General features: G+C 44.1%; 1 long non-coding RNA gene across 7 annotated transcripts in view; it reads left to right on the forward strand.

Annotated features, from left to right (window-relative positions):
• Nucleotides 1–388: 388 nt before the first annotated feature.
• LOC307188624 overlaps nucleotides 389–14,434 on the forward strand; it is a 301,789-nt gene continuing 287,743 nt past the window's right edge. For all 7 annotated transcript variants that reach the window (XR_013829019.1, XR_013829020.1, XR_013829021.1 and 4 more), the window contains exon 1: nucleotides 389–597. This is a non-coding gene — a long non-coding RNA (uncharacterized lncRNA). The remainder of the gene's footprint in view (nucleotides 598–14,434) is intronic.

Genomic DNA, 14,434 nt, shown 5'->3' on the forward strand with positions numbered 1-14,434 from the left:
TTTTTGCGGTAGGCGGGCCTCTCACCGCTGCGGCCTCTCCCGCTGTGGAGCACAGGCTCCAGACGCGCAGGCTCAGCGGCCACGGCTCACGATCCCAGCCGCTCCGCGGCATGCGGGATCCTCCCGGACCGGGGCACTAACCCGCGTCCCCAGCATCGGCCGGCGGACTCCCAACCACTGCGCCACCAGGGAAGCCCCAGTTTTATTCTTTGATCAAAGAATGCAGAGGTGCCAGCTCCCGCTCTAAAGTCTGCGCTCCGCCCGCTCCCGCTCCCCAGGCCATCAGGGCGGGGCTGCTTTGCAGGGGGTGGGTGTGTCTCTTCAGCGGGGGGCGGGGCCGGAGTTCTCCTGGGTCTTGCGCAGTTACGCTACTCACGCTCCAGATCACAGTGCCGGGTGCAGCGTCTCTGCACGCGGCCTGCTGCAGCCATCTTGAATTGAAGTGTCGTGCTGCGCTTCTGCATGGCCCCGAGGTGCAGTGTCGGGCGAAGCCCTTTCGCACTAGGAACTCTGGTCTGAATTCCCGGTGGAGTTCTCTGCCCATGGTATCCTGTGAGAAAGTGAAGCTAGACGGGACACAAAGAAAAAGAAAAAAAGGTTAGACTTTATTTTATTACCCAGATTCTATTTTTATTTCTCGGGAATTGTGAATAGGCCCTGCTGTTGACCAGGTTATTTTCCAGAGGGACTGTGCCATTTTACATTTCCACCAGCAACGCTCCTCTTCTCCAGTGTTTTTTTCACTGTTTTTTATTTTAGTCATTCTAATAGGTGTGTCTTGGTATCTTATTGTGATTTTAATGTGCATTTCCCTAATAGCTACTAGTGTTGAACATCTTTTGTTTTTTAAGAAGATGTTGGGGGTAGGAGTTTATTAATTTATTTTTGCTGTGTTGGGTCTTCGTTTCAGTGCGAGGGCTTTCTCTAGTTGCGGTGAGCGGGGGCCACTCATCATCGCGGTGCGCGGGCCTCTCACTGTCGCAGCCTCTCTTGTTGCGGAGCACAGGCTCCAGACGCGCAGGCTCAGTAGTTGTGGCTCACGGGCCTAGTTGCTCCGCGGCATGTGGGATCCTCCCAGACCAGGGCACGAACCCGCGTCCCCTGCATCGGCAGGTAGATTCTCAACCACTGCGCCACCAGGGAAGCTCTGAACATCTTTTTACATGCTTATTAGTCACTCATACATCCTCTTTGGTGAAACGTCTCTTCATGTCTTTTGCCCACTTTCTAACTGGATTGTTTTGAAAATTCAGTTTTTAAAATGATAGCTTATTGAAATATAATTCATATGCCATAAAATTTATACTTCTAAGGTGTACAAGTCAGTAGTTTTTAGTATATTCATAGAATTGTGCAACACTGTTCAATTCCTGAATATTTGCATCACCCCAAAAGGAAACTCCATGTCCATTAGCAGTCACTCTCCATTCCCCCTTCCTTCCAGCCCCTGGCAACCACTAATCTGCTTTCTGTCTCTATGGATTTGCCTCTTCTGGACGTTTCATATAAATTAGATCATACAATATGATTTACTTTCTCAAGGTACCTCCAGGTTGTACCATATATCAGTTCTTCATTCCTTTGTGTTGCCAAATAATATTCCATTGTATGGATATACCACATTTTGTTCATCTATTGATGGACATTTAGGTTCTCTTCACTTCTTGGCTCAAAAAATACTGCTATGAATATTTGTGTGCAAGTTTTCTTGTGGACATGTGTTTTCTTTTATCTTGGGTATATATACCTGGAAATGAATTTGCTGAGTCAGATAGTAACTCAATTTTAACTTTTCAGAAATTGCCAGACTGTTTCCAAGGTGGCACTACCCTCAGCAATGTATGAGGGTTTCATTTGCTTTATATCCTCAACAACACTTGTTATTGTCTGTCTTTTTTACTTTAACCATCTTAGTGAGTGCGAATAGTATCTCATTGTGGTTTAGATCTGTATTTTCCTAATGGCTAATGATATTGAGCATCTTTTCATGTATTTATTGGCCATTTGTATACCTTGATTGGAGAAATGTCTGTTAAGCTCCTTTGCCCATTTAAAAATTGGACTGTCTTTTTATGGTTGAATTTTAAGAGTTCTTTATATATTCTGGGTATTAGACCGTTATCAGATATATGGTTTGCAGATATTTCTCGCATTCTGTTTTTCTTGCATTCTCAATGTGTCTTTTCACGTTCTTGCTGGTGTCCTTTGAAGTACAAAAGTTTTTAATTTTGATGAAGTTCACTTAACCATTTTTTCTTTTGTTGCTTGTGTTTTTAATGTCATATCTAACAAATCAACCACCTAACCCAAGGTCATGAAGATTTACTACCATATTTTCTTCTAAGATTTTATAGTTTTAACTCTTACATGTAGGTCTTTGGTCCATTTTGAGTTAGTATTAAAGTAGGAGTCCCAACTTCATTGTTTTGCATGTGGATGTCTAGTGGTCCCAGCACCATTTGTTTAAAAGACTATTCTTTCCACATTGAATTGTCTTGGTCTTGGCACTGTTGTCAAGAATCAGTTGACCATAAATGTAAGAACTAAAATTTACTTCTGAGAATGTTGCATTTGATATTGTAAGAGAGAGTCAAATGAAGGTTTCCAGAAAGGTCAAATGAGTGTGGTAGATGGCACTGTTGGCCCCAATTCTTTACCCCTGCCAATGGTCATACGTTCTCCATGGCATCATCATAAGCAAAGTGTATTTCCCTGTGTTTGATTTTGGATTTGACTAAGTGACTTGCTTTGGTCAATGGTTTGTGGGCAAAAGGGACAGTATTAGAGTTTTGAGATTAGAATTCCTAGCATGTTGCCACTTCGGCTCTTGCTCTTCTGCCTCTGCCCTGACAGACTATGTCCCCATTAGCCCATTAGTCCCAGAAGAAGAATGAGAGACATAGATCAGAGTCACTCCAGGCAAGCAGTCAAGCTAAGTCCAGCTTAGATCAGCCAACCCCCATTCAACTCACAGACAGTTAGAGGCCTTGGGACGTTTGCTAGGCACAGGCATTCATATTTTCCCAAAGTGTGGGACGCAGTCCCCCAGTGGGAAGTGCAATGATTTAAGGTCAAACATGGACATGACACTATATAGCATTGAATCGTATCATGAGAGAGCAACTCCCTTTTGAGTCTTCAATTACATAAGGGGAGAGAGAAGTCTCTGCTAGGTGTTACCCACTCTGTAATGCCTCCAGAAAGTTGACAATCTCCCTTTATAACAAAAAAAAAAAAAATAGCCTGCAGGCTCAGAGTCTTTGCAGGTGACAGCATCATACCAGGATTTCAGCACATTATTTTGTTTTCATTCTGTTTTTTTATGTTGACCTTTTCCATTTGTGGTACATTTGTTTTAGTGTAAAATAATGAGATGGTTTAAAGAAAAATATTAAGGGAATAATAGTAGAGATACTAGGCAGATCCAACAATGTTATGTGAATAAATGCAGTTTAGGAAATACTGATTTGATATACAACATCATGTCTATGACCTATATAATAAATATTAAGAGAGATTTATGTTTCTCTTCTAAGCAGCTTGTGGAAGGGCATCATTTTATTTATTTATTTATTTATTTATTTATTTATTATTGGCTGTGTTGGGTCTTCGTTGCTGCGCGCAGGCTTTCTCTAGTTGCGGCGAGTGGGGGCCACTCTTAGTTGTGGTGCGCGGGCTGCTCATTGAGGTGGCTTCTCTTGTTGCGGACCACAGGCTCTAGGCGTGCGGGATTCAGTAGTTCTGGCGCTTGGGCTCAGTAGTTGTGGCTCGTGGGCTTGAGAGCGCAGGCTCAGTAGTTGTGGCGCACGGGCTTAGTTGCTCCGTGGCATGTGGGATCTTCCTGGACCAGGGCTCGAACCTGTGTCCCCTGCATTGCCAGGCAGATTCTTAACTACTGCGCCACTAGGGAAGTCCCAGGGCATCATTTTAGTTGTAAACTCATCTCTTGCCCGTACTTTTTGAGCTGAAAATTGGGTTTGTTCTTTCAAAAAATGTAGGCTTCTCAATTTCCAGGAGTCTTAACCCCTAGACTCCCTTCAAAGCCCCAGGGTGCTGGTAGCAAATAAAACCCTTTTGTGGCTCTTACATAATTGATACTTAAGAACCTTTTGGAAAAATACTCCTCTGTAATCTCACATTCTAAAAATAGGCTTGACTTTTGGATTGCTTCTAAATAAAAACATATTTTTCGATTACACTGGAGACAAAGAAAAAAACTTTCCAGTATCTATTTGAGACTTGTGGGAAAACGGAGAGAATCAAAGTTTCACTGTTCTCGGTGAAGGTTTTGGTATTGAAATCCTGTCATGTTGGCTGACTTTTGAGTGTGATGGCGGTGGGGAGGAAGGAAGGGTAAACATTGTCACCAGTCATTTAATATGTCACTTATTACTCAGATCTGACACTAAATGCAAAGGCTTGCGGCAGGAAGACGAAGCTCGCATCACCGTACATGCTGTGGTCCAGGAGAACATCTCTGAAATGCTATGGCTTCTCTGAGTAATTACTGAATCATCTCTTTATTACAGTGAAACTTCACAGTGACACTATTTGCTGTGGAGCAGAACCAGAGGGCTTCATTCTGGGACTTCTTGGGCAGCAACTAAAATGGCTTGGCTTCCAAAGAGGCAAGGCATGTCACTTTACAAGTCCCTGTCACCTGAGCACAGCCCACAGGACAATGCTACAGTGTAGGCTATTTCTCAAGAACTCCCTCTTGGTGCTGAATTTTGTTTTTTCTCCCTCCTCTTTTGAAACAGTGGAAAGAAAAGAAGGAGCCATGGGCAGTGTAGGGTAGCATGTAATCCAGAGTTAAACTGTGGTCTTTCCCTATTCATTCAAGGATGTTTTCCCCTTACACCAAGTCATCTGCTAGGTCCATGGTCTAAAAAATTACTTACCCTATGTGGATTCAGACTTCTGCCTTTCCCATTCACGGCAAATCACTTCCCTTCTTTGAGTCCCATTTGCTTATCTCTGAAATGGGACCCATAATTCCCACCTCTCCCAGGGCAAGAAGAACGGGCATCTATGAAATTGCTTGTTGAACTGCACCATGTGTGTATTTTGGAAGAACATCTGTGCCTTCCCCAGTGTCTCACCAGGCTGTCTTTATATAGCCACCCACCTCTCTGTGCTCTCTTTGTAAGCTTTTGTGCTCACAAGGCACCATCATATTACCTGACCCAGAGGGGTATAGTGTAACTTGACTGGACGATAAAGGGGGAAGCTTGATACCTCACCTTTTTTTCCTGACCTTTGAACAGCAATATTGTTTATTATGTCTCTTTATATTACAGATCCCAGCAGAGTGCCATATACATGTGGAGGAGGGTACATAAATATACTTTAATTGGATTTGAGTAAGAATCTATATTTATTGTTGCCTCGATGCTTGAAAGAAGTAAACAGAGGGGATATAGGAAAACATACTCACACAGTGTCAAGCTATAGGGGGATAGAGAAGAAGTATGTTACAAGACAAAGGACAAAGTCTTACAGAGAAAAACATTTAACAAATGAGTTGAGAAAGAGAGATTCATGGTTTACAAATCAGTGGATTTGGATTTATCTACTGGTGTATCCACATACGTTCTTCCAGTATTTTCTCTGGTCTACTCATGGGCAAAGATGCACCATTAGAATTGATAATACATCCATGTGCAACGTACAGAAAGTCTTCCATTTCTAACATCCAGCCACCTGAACTCCATCAGTCATCTCTTCAGCTGGATAAATTAGAGGTTGCTCTTTGTAAAGAAAGATTGGAAACTACCAATTTGGAGTTCCACCCTTTCCATGGTGATTCTCCACTTAGCCTTATAACTGATTTCAAGACAATTTGCCAACTTCCCAGGCATACGGAAGAGATTATTTCTTAAGATTGTTTTAAAAAGCCCTAAAAAGTGAAATCCAACATTCTCAAAAACTAGGTCAATAACACAAATCCTTTGACTTTGGCAGGGATGCCGGAGTTCTACAGGAGAACTTATGGGCTTCTCCCATGGAAGTCAGCTAGATGCTGTGGGTTAGAGGATCCCTGGGGCCACCTTGCCTAAATATAGGCAAGAGTCATTTTATGGGGAGTTAGCACAATAGTAACATGAGTGGAAACTCTGTGCCAGGCAGTGTACTAAGGGCTTTGTTTGGGAGAAACTACCTAGGATGAAATATGACCTTGTACATGTTATGTGGTTTCTCTGAGCTTCAGCGTTCACGCCTCTAAATGGGGTCAGAACACCTAACTCTCAGGAATTTTTAAGGATTTGTTGAGACATTGAACTCAAAGTAATAGGTACAGAGGAAACACTCAATACCTAATGTTGCTGTTTTCTTGTTATTCATACATTTCATACAAACTTCAGGCAGCCATGAATTTCATGGCAGATGGAGCATTCCGCCTGGCCCTGGGCTTTGGTGCCATTTTGAAATTTTCTCTTCCAAAGAGAGAGATATTTAAATTTTAAAGGAAGAGGATTTCTGAGTTGTAAACTAAATGAGTCTGATTTATAAAAGTAGAACAATTTTGACTGCAAATCCAATGACAATGATTTCAAAGTAGATAAAGACAAAGCCATAGACCTAGGCTTATTTTGGAAGAAGAGATTCTTATGTCTATCAGATGGAAGAGACTTACTCTAAGATTTGAAAACCTCGTAATATTATCCTAACCTAGAAGGGAGTAAGTAGTTTCTTTCATCACAGAATTGTAAGGCTTTATAAGACTTGTAGAAGAATTTAATTAGACTCTGAGCAAAGGTTTATTTCCTCTTTATAAAGTGCACATATGGGCTATATAATTTGATGGTGGTAAATTAAAATGTGTTTGTTCTCTATTCCCGCTCCAAACAGGGTCACATAAATGTCGCCTGGCTGGATTTTGAATATCTGACTGCTCCCTTCACAGATCTTTTTGGATCGCATAGCTTCCTTGCACTGGGTCAGGAGCGGGCGTTGAGCGGTGTAAATTGATCTTTGTTCTCTGACCACTACTAGGGTTATAGCTAAGATCAGCCTTAGGACCTCCTGGGCTCCCGAGACAGCCACTTCTATGCAACTCAAAAAGTAGCAATGAGAGAGCTCAGGTAGATCTCTCTCTTTATCCAACGCAGGTTTATATTTGGCATTTTTCCTTTTATTCACTAAATGCTTTCAGACTAAAGAGGAGATGTCACCTGGGTTCATAAATAGGTATATCTCTAATGGAAGGCTAACCCACTCAGAATCTTCATTCTATGATTCTGGAAAGGGAAGAGCCAGAAGGAGATTAAGAGGCCATGCAGACCAACTCTCTCCTTTGCCCCCATTGTATAGGTAGGAACACTGAGGCCTGAAGAAGGAAAGAATTTTCCCAAGTTTGTAAGTTGAGGTCCTGGTTGAGCTATGATATGGATCTAGGTCTGTTTGATCCAAAACCTGTTTGGACTTGCAGCAGAAACTACTAGTTGTTTCCCAATTTCCATCTTCTACTTCTCCCTTATTAATAGAACCTCCAATTTGTGGCTGAGCATATAACTGTCTGGAAAACGATTTATTTTCCACTCTTCTTTGCAGTAGAGGTAGTCAAGAGACTAAGTTCTGGCCAATGACAAATAAGTGGTAGTATCCTATGCGTCTTCTGGAAATATTACTTGGTCCTTCCTCCATCTTACTGGTTGTAATATGGAAGTGAAGGCTGGAGCTTGAGCAGCTGTCTTGGATTATGAGGTGGAAGCCAGGTGTTGAGGATGGGGGAACATCCAGATAGCAGAATCCTGGGTGCCTGACTTCACAGAACGTGATAGCAGCCCTGAAATGCCCATCCCTGGCCTTTTTATGTGATTGAATTATTTTTTTAAAAATTTCATTTGCTTCTGGATCTTATCTTTACTGATACTCCACTACCTGGTTCTGCCTCCAGTTAAGTTTTCTTGTTGTTAAGAAGACAGAAATTAGGTCTTGGGAGTTCTGCAGGGGGATGGTGAGGTAAGATCCTCATAGATAAAGAAAAAGATGTTCGTGTGTCTCTTTCAGCAGATTGGGATCCCTAGGAGGTAGGACCATGACTAAATTTTCCTTGTGGCTCAGAACCCAGCATAGGATACAGAAGACGCTGGTAAATGTTGTTGGATCTTATGACAGTAATTTATTGCCAAAGTAACGCTGAGTAACAAATAACCACAAAACCTCGGTGGCTTATGACAATGCCTATTTATCGCTCATGTGTCTGGGCTGGTCAACTAGGCAGCTCTGCTGAACTTGGCTGGACCTGACCACACGTCTGGGAGATTGGCTGGCTACTGGATGATCTAGTGTGGCCATGGCTTGGGCAACTGGGGTGACTTGACTCTGCTTCACATGCCTGTTATATCCTACCAAGCTAGCCTATGCCAATGGAAGAGGCCACAAATGATGAGTAGAAACATGCAGGTAATTTTTCTTGCCTCTGCTTGTGTCATATCTGCTAACACCCCCATTGGCCAGAGCAAGTGCCATGGCTGGACCCAGAGATAAGAGTGGGAGGCCACTTAACTGTGGCATGGCAAAGGCATTGGTACAGGGCGGGATGAGAACTGGGGCCTTAATGGAGCCAGTCTACTACAGATGGATGGAGGGATAGATGGAAAGAGAGAGAGAAAAAAGGCAGGCAAGGGTAGGAAGTTCTAGTCACTGTGTCCAATACAAGGGAAAAGAGGCACTAGAGGGTGGTTTCGTAAGCCTCTAGTGCTCTCTGGGGTGAGCAGCTTTGGGCTCGGGGGTGCCCATGGCACATGGGGTCTGCAGCTTTGGCACAGACCCAGGCTATGGGGCATTTATATTGTGACTTGCTTCTGTGCTGGGGAATCTTTTCTTCTGAGTGAGTCATTATGAAAGGCTTTGCAAGCTTTACCTAGTGGTTGGGAAGAGTCTATTTTGGAGACGAGAAGCCTTTTCAGAGAGAACTAATTCATAACATGAAGACTGTTGTGTCGTGGCCTGAGAACTGAACTGGGAAGCAAGGGGCGTAAGTTTCAGTCCTGCCTCTGTCAAGTCAGGAAGAAACACCATATATACAAGCTTCTCTTAGGCAACTTCTGAGCACTATAGTACTTGTCAGCAAGAGAAAAGGCTAAAAAGAAAAAATAAGTTTTAAAGAATACATTTTTCTCCCAGTCTTTATAGTTGTTTGAGCTCCTGGAAATAATCTTATTATTACTATTTTTTAGATGTTGGGGGTAGGAGTTTATTAATTAATTTATTTTAATTTTGGCTGTGTTGGGTCTTCGTTTCTGTGCGAGGGCTTTCTCTAGTTGCGGCAAGCGGGGGCCACTCTTCATCGCAGTGCGCGGGCCTCCCACTTTCGCAGCCTCTCTTGTTGCGGAGCACAGGCTCCAGACGCGCAGGCTCTGTAGTTGTGGCTCACGGGCCCAGTTGCTCCGCGGCATGTGGGGTCCTCCCAGACCAGGGCTCGAACCCGTGTCCCCTGCATTAGCAGGCAGATTCTCAACCACTGCACCACCAGGGAAGCCCTGGAAATAGTATTTTTTAAGAAGATGAAAATTCTCTAGTGCTAATAAATTTGGTAACTTAGTTTTCTGTTATATATATTGAAGATCCTTTTTCATTTGTTGTTTCAAATGCTTTCAAAATAATGCTTAAATGTTTATATCATAAAATGATGGCTAGTATGAAAATTAAACATTATTAATGTGAACATTAACAATGATTCTAAATTTCATAATTGTTGATGCAAGAGATTTACTGGTAAGTCTAATCAAGTTTTCCCTCAAAGATGGGAAAAAAAAAACTCAATTGGTTCTGATGGTGTTAGGATGAACAATTCTCTTCATTTTCCTTCTGTTGTAGAAATGAAAGTGATCCTGGCAATTTTCCTGAATCTTCAACACAAAGTAAATGCTTTGTTTGTTTTCTCAGCTTAAATGAAAGGAAAATTAGATCCAATTCCTTGGCAACTGAAGATCCTGCAGGCTTTTCAGAGTCAAGGTCAGGAGCACCAAAGTATGCCATCTTCCAAGGGATTGAATTCTGCAGGCCTGGGACAGGTCTTTCTGATCCTCTTTTTGATCCTTCCCCCACCTTTAAATTCCCGGGAATCCTGTGGCCTGGAAGAGGAAAGAGACTTGCCTGTGTGAGTCTCAGAGGGCCACCAGGAATACTGGATCCTCATGCTGGTTCCCTGTACGTTGCACGAGATCTTGTTCTTCCATCCTACACAGCTTGTGTCCCTTTAAATAGTGACTTGCCAGTTCCGAGATGCACTAATTCAAAACATATTTCTATATCTGCTTTCAGAAGAGAGCAAGCAATGTCATATAATGTTGCCCCCGAGGAAAGTGGAGAAATAGCTATTTCATTTCCTTATTACTCGAGCATACTCAGCTTAAACCCCAGAAGTTTGTTAACTAGAGCCAGGGCCTGTCTCATTCTGTCTCAGTCCTTTTTATCCCTCTCCTCCATGGCTTGTACTGAAATATAGAAAAGATGCCTTCTTTTTGCTGGTGCATGGTTTGTGATTTCACTTCATTATGCATTCAGGATAGGCATGAGATTGAAAGCATCAGCACGAGGCACTGACAGCTGTGGGATGGAAGGGCTCCCGGGAGTGTCTCAAATCTCCCTCTATCAGACGTCAGATAGATCTTACAAGGGCTTCTGTTCCTGCCACTTTGATTCATGTGGACAATGATGCCTGTGTGCAGAATGATGGCTTCTAATACAGGAGGTGATCTTGAGATTCATCTGCTGATTCCTTGAGTCAAAACCTTGCATCTGGAGTCTTAATTCTTTAGAGAGAAGCAACAGTCCCCATCTCCCTTGCTGACAGTGGCCAGGATTGGGTGTGCCTCTGGTATCAAGATTCATAGCTGCTTCTTTAGATTTTGTGTTGTTCCAAATAGGATGAAAAGAACCACCTCCAGACTATTGGCCTGGAAGGCATCCAGGGTTCTGGAGTTCGGAGTGAGTCTTCAGAGACCTTAAAGTCCCATGGCTTTCTCACTGGAGTCTGTAGTCATTTTCCCTTCTCTGACCTCAGTTTTCCCCCCTGCCAAAACTGATGGCCATGTAAAGACCACCCCGGGGGGTTAAGGAAAAGCTGAACAGAAAGGGCCCTGACGTCTTGCATAGGCTTTAAAAAGAGCACATCCAGTCTTAACAATTTCATAAATTGAGGATACCTGTAAGATTGTGTTCAAACAAAGGGCTCTGCTATTGAAGAAGCTTGAACTCTTCCTCACCTCTTTTATCAACGTGACCTATGCTTGATATCTGAGAACTTCTGTTCTTAAATACTCCCAGGGATGTGAGGTGGTAGTAAGGAAACAAAATTCCCCAAACTCTTCATTGTTTATGACATCTTGGCAACGAGTGTGAAAGGCCAACTGGCCCAAGGCAGGGGAACGCAATCAGATTCACAGGTTGCATCAGACCGAAACCCTCCGGACCACCCAGTTCCAGAAACTGCCCTGGAGACATTCCGGACCACCCAGTTCCAGGAACTGACCTGGGGACTTTGAACCCAGCCCAGCCTTCCCACCTTTCGAGGGGCGGGACCAACGGTCCCCCAGGATACCCGAAAAGACCACCAAATAAGGAATACCCTGCGCCCTCCCAGATTCACCACACCCCTTTCCCTTCTTCCCCTATAAAATCTTGCCCAACCCTCGCCCGGGTGCGACTTCTCTGGCCCCTTTCTCTCGGACCAGTGAACCTCTCCCGGGAGCGCTCCCTAATAAAGCTCACTTGAAGCTTTCCTCTGTTTCGCGGTGCCGTTTGTTAAGATCCGACCTTACAGAGTGGACTTCTGCAGTATATTTTTTTGTTCTCTGTATGTTAATACTTTCTTCTTATCTCTGCTTTTTGGCCCTGGATTGAACCCCTGAATCCCTGAGTAGTGATTAGCCTTGGGAGTAGACATATCTTATCCAAGTTCATAAGGGACTAATGTACAAACTGGATGCCGTGGTGTCAGTTTACAATCTATATAAATAAAAATATTTGTCCATTTGCCTGTTATTACATGATATGAAAATATTGATTGACTTTAGAGATTATGTTTTGGATGGAATAACCTAAATAATAGTCTCTGTGTCCGTATTAGTCAATGTTTTTTGCTTGGTAATACTGCATAACAATCCCACCTACCCACCCCCATATCGGTGACTTATGATAACGTGTATTTTTCTTACTCACAGATTTGCTGGTCAGTTCACGTGTCTCTGTTGGGCTTAGCTTGGATCAGCAGGGCTTGGCTCTAGGATGAAGATCAGTGCAGGTCTGCCTCACATATCTTCATTTTAGGACCTGAACTGAAGGGGCAGAAGCTGCTTGGGGGAAGCTTTTAACGTGGCAAATAGCAGGAGTACAGGAGAGGTGAGCAGAAGCGTGTGATGCCTCTTAAAGCCGTTGTTAGAACTGGCACTTTGTCACTTCCACCCACGTCCCACTGGCTAAAACAAGCCTTATGGCCGAGTCCAGTGTTAATGGGCTTGGATATATACTTTATTTCTTCTACTCAGAGGGAATGACAAGTGACAAGGCAAAAAGGATATGTAGTCCTAATAGTAATGACAGGGCAGAGAACTGGGACTAGTAATTCAGCCTACTACAGAGGCATATGTTAAATTCACTTAGTGGGAGGCACTGGGGAGCACCTCAAAGAGACAGCCATTCACCTCCCAGAGTAGTTAAAATGGAATTACAATGAGAGCCCGTGTTACACTGCCCTTCAGAGCCTATCACATAAGACAGCAAGCAGTGGTTTCAAATATGAGCTCTACATTGAAAATCACAACGATAGGCAGGTAGGTAAAGGTAGGTATTGGTTTTCAGGTGAGCTGTTTCCCACCACACGGCATCTCTATTCATTGTACTCCTGGGCTGGCCGCACCACGTCCCAGCTGAGTCCACACTTAACCTGTGAACTTTGGCTTTTCCAAAAAAGATCAGAATTCTTGTAAAGATGGCAGCTCTCATGAGCTTTTGTCCATTTGTCTTATTTTCATTCTCAGGGTTCTAGATATGACTGTTTCTGTCACCTTCATATTCTGCCTACAGTAATGCTGCTCAGCATAGGAGAAAAGGGAGTGAGAATAGAATCCAGACAAACAGGAAATGGAGAGTGACCAGTCTGCCTGTAGCACTCGTGACAGACGCTGATGAACAAGTGTCCTCTCTCCTGCTGAGCTCACGCAAACCATCGTTCTTGTAACAGTGAGCTCCACGCAGCCATCGCCAATCCATCCACCTGACAAGGAAACTATTTGCCATCTTTTCCTAAAAGGAAATGTCCATGGTGCCAAAGATAGAGTGTCTGTCCTGAGAGATCTCCAAGGAGAGAGGCAAGGCAGTGGAATGAAAAGAGCTTTGACCTACGAGGGACACAGGTTCTGCCCCCAGGCCTGTGGGTGACCTCCTGTGTGACTTTAGGCAAATTGTTTTCCCTCCTCTGACCTCAGTTTCCCCAATGCTCATTGATATCTATGATGGAAGTAGTGGGTTTTAGTCCTGACTCAGCTGTGTGGCCCCAGTCATCTCATCTGGGCTTTCAGAATCCCATTTTTCTCATCTGGTAGAGTGAGGTCAAATTTTCTGCAATAACTGGGACAAGAAAGTGACCTGTAAACTCCAAAGTGTCAGAGAAATGGGAAGGGCTTTCATCCAAGGGCTTCTTGATCAGTCCTGGAAGAGCCAGGATTCTCCCTGCGGTGGCTTTTTCAGTTGATCTGGTAGAAGGCAGAGGACTGGGTCCCAGAAGCTTTGAGGGTCCCTTCCTCCCTGACTTGGATGCTTTTGCAACCTTTGCTCCCAGAGAAGGTGAAAGGCCCCGTTGCATGCTGGTGTGCATGTTGGAAAAACAAAACAAAATCCCACCACTTTCTCGCCTGGGGCCTCGTCTGAATCTCTCTGCAGAGAGAAATTAGGGATGCCCTGAAATTGAGAATGTGGCAGAGGACTGAGGCCAAATTGCTCACCACACAGTTATGTGACGGATGCTCAGTCATATCAGGACCCAGAAGACGCGCAGAGCCCTGCCCTGTGGGCCGTTTGAAGGTCACACCGACTTTGCCCTGCTGGGAAACGAACTCAGCGTGTCTGTTTGCGGGTTCCCCGTGCTGAGGGCACGGTTCCCTGGGGCTCTGGCTCCCCTATTCCCACTGCTGCTTGGCTGTGTCTCTACCATCCGCTTTCTGGGCCCTGCTCCAGAGCCCCTCCTTGTGGGGGCAACTTTTAGACTTAATTACTTTTGAATTCTCCTCTTTTTTGGTGTGTTTTCCTCAAAATTTGTTACAAAAGGGGTAACTTGGCACAGGAAGTGCAGCTGTGGCCTGAGGCCGTTCCAGTCTAATTGAGTCTGGGCCAGAAAGGAGCTCCTGACTCATCTCTGAGGGAATGAAAGCAGAATGACCCCTGGGACTGCCCTGGGGTCACGGGGTCACTCAGGACGGTGAAGGGA

Source organism: Stenella coeruleoalba, assembly GCF_951394435.1.
Source record: "Stenella coeruleoalba genome assembly, chromosome: 7".
Lineage (NCBI taxonomy): Eukaryota > Metazoa > Chordata > Mammalia > Artiodactyla > Delphinidae > Stenella > Stenella coeruleoalba.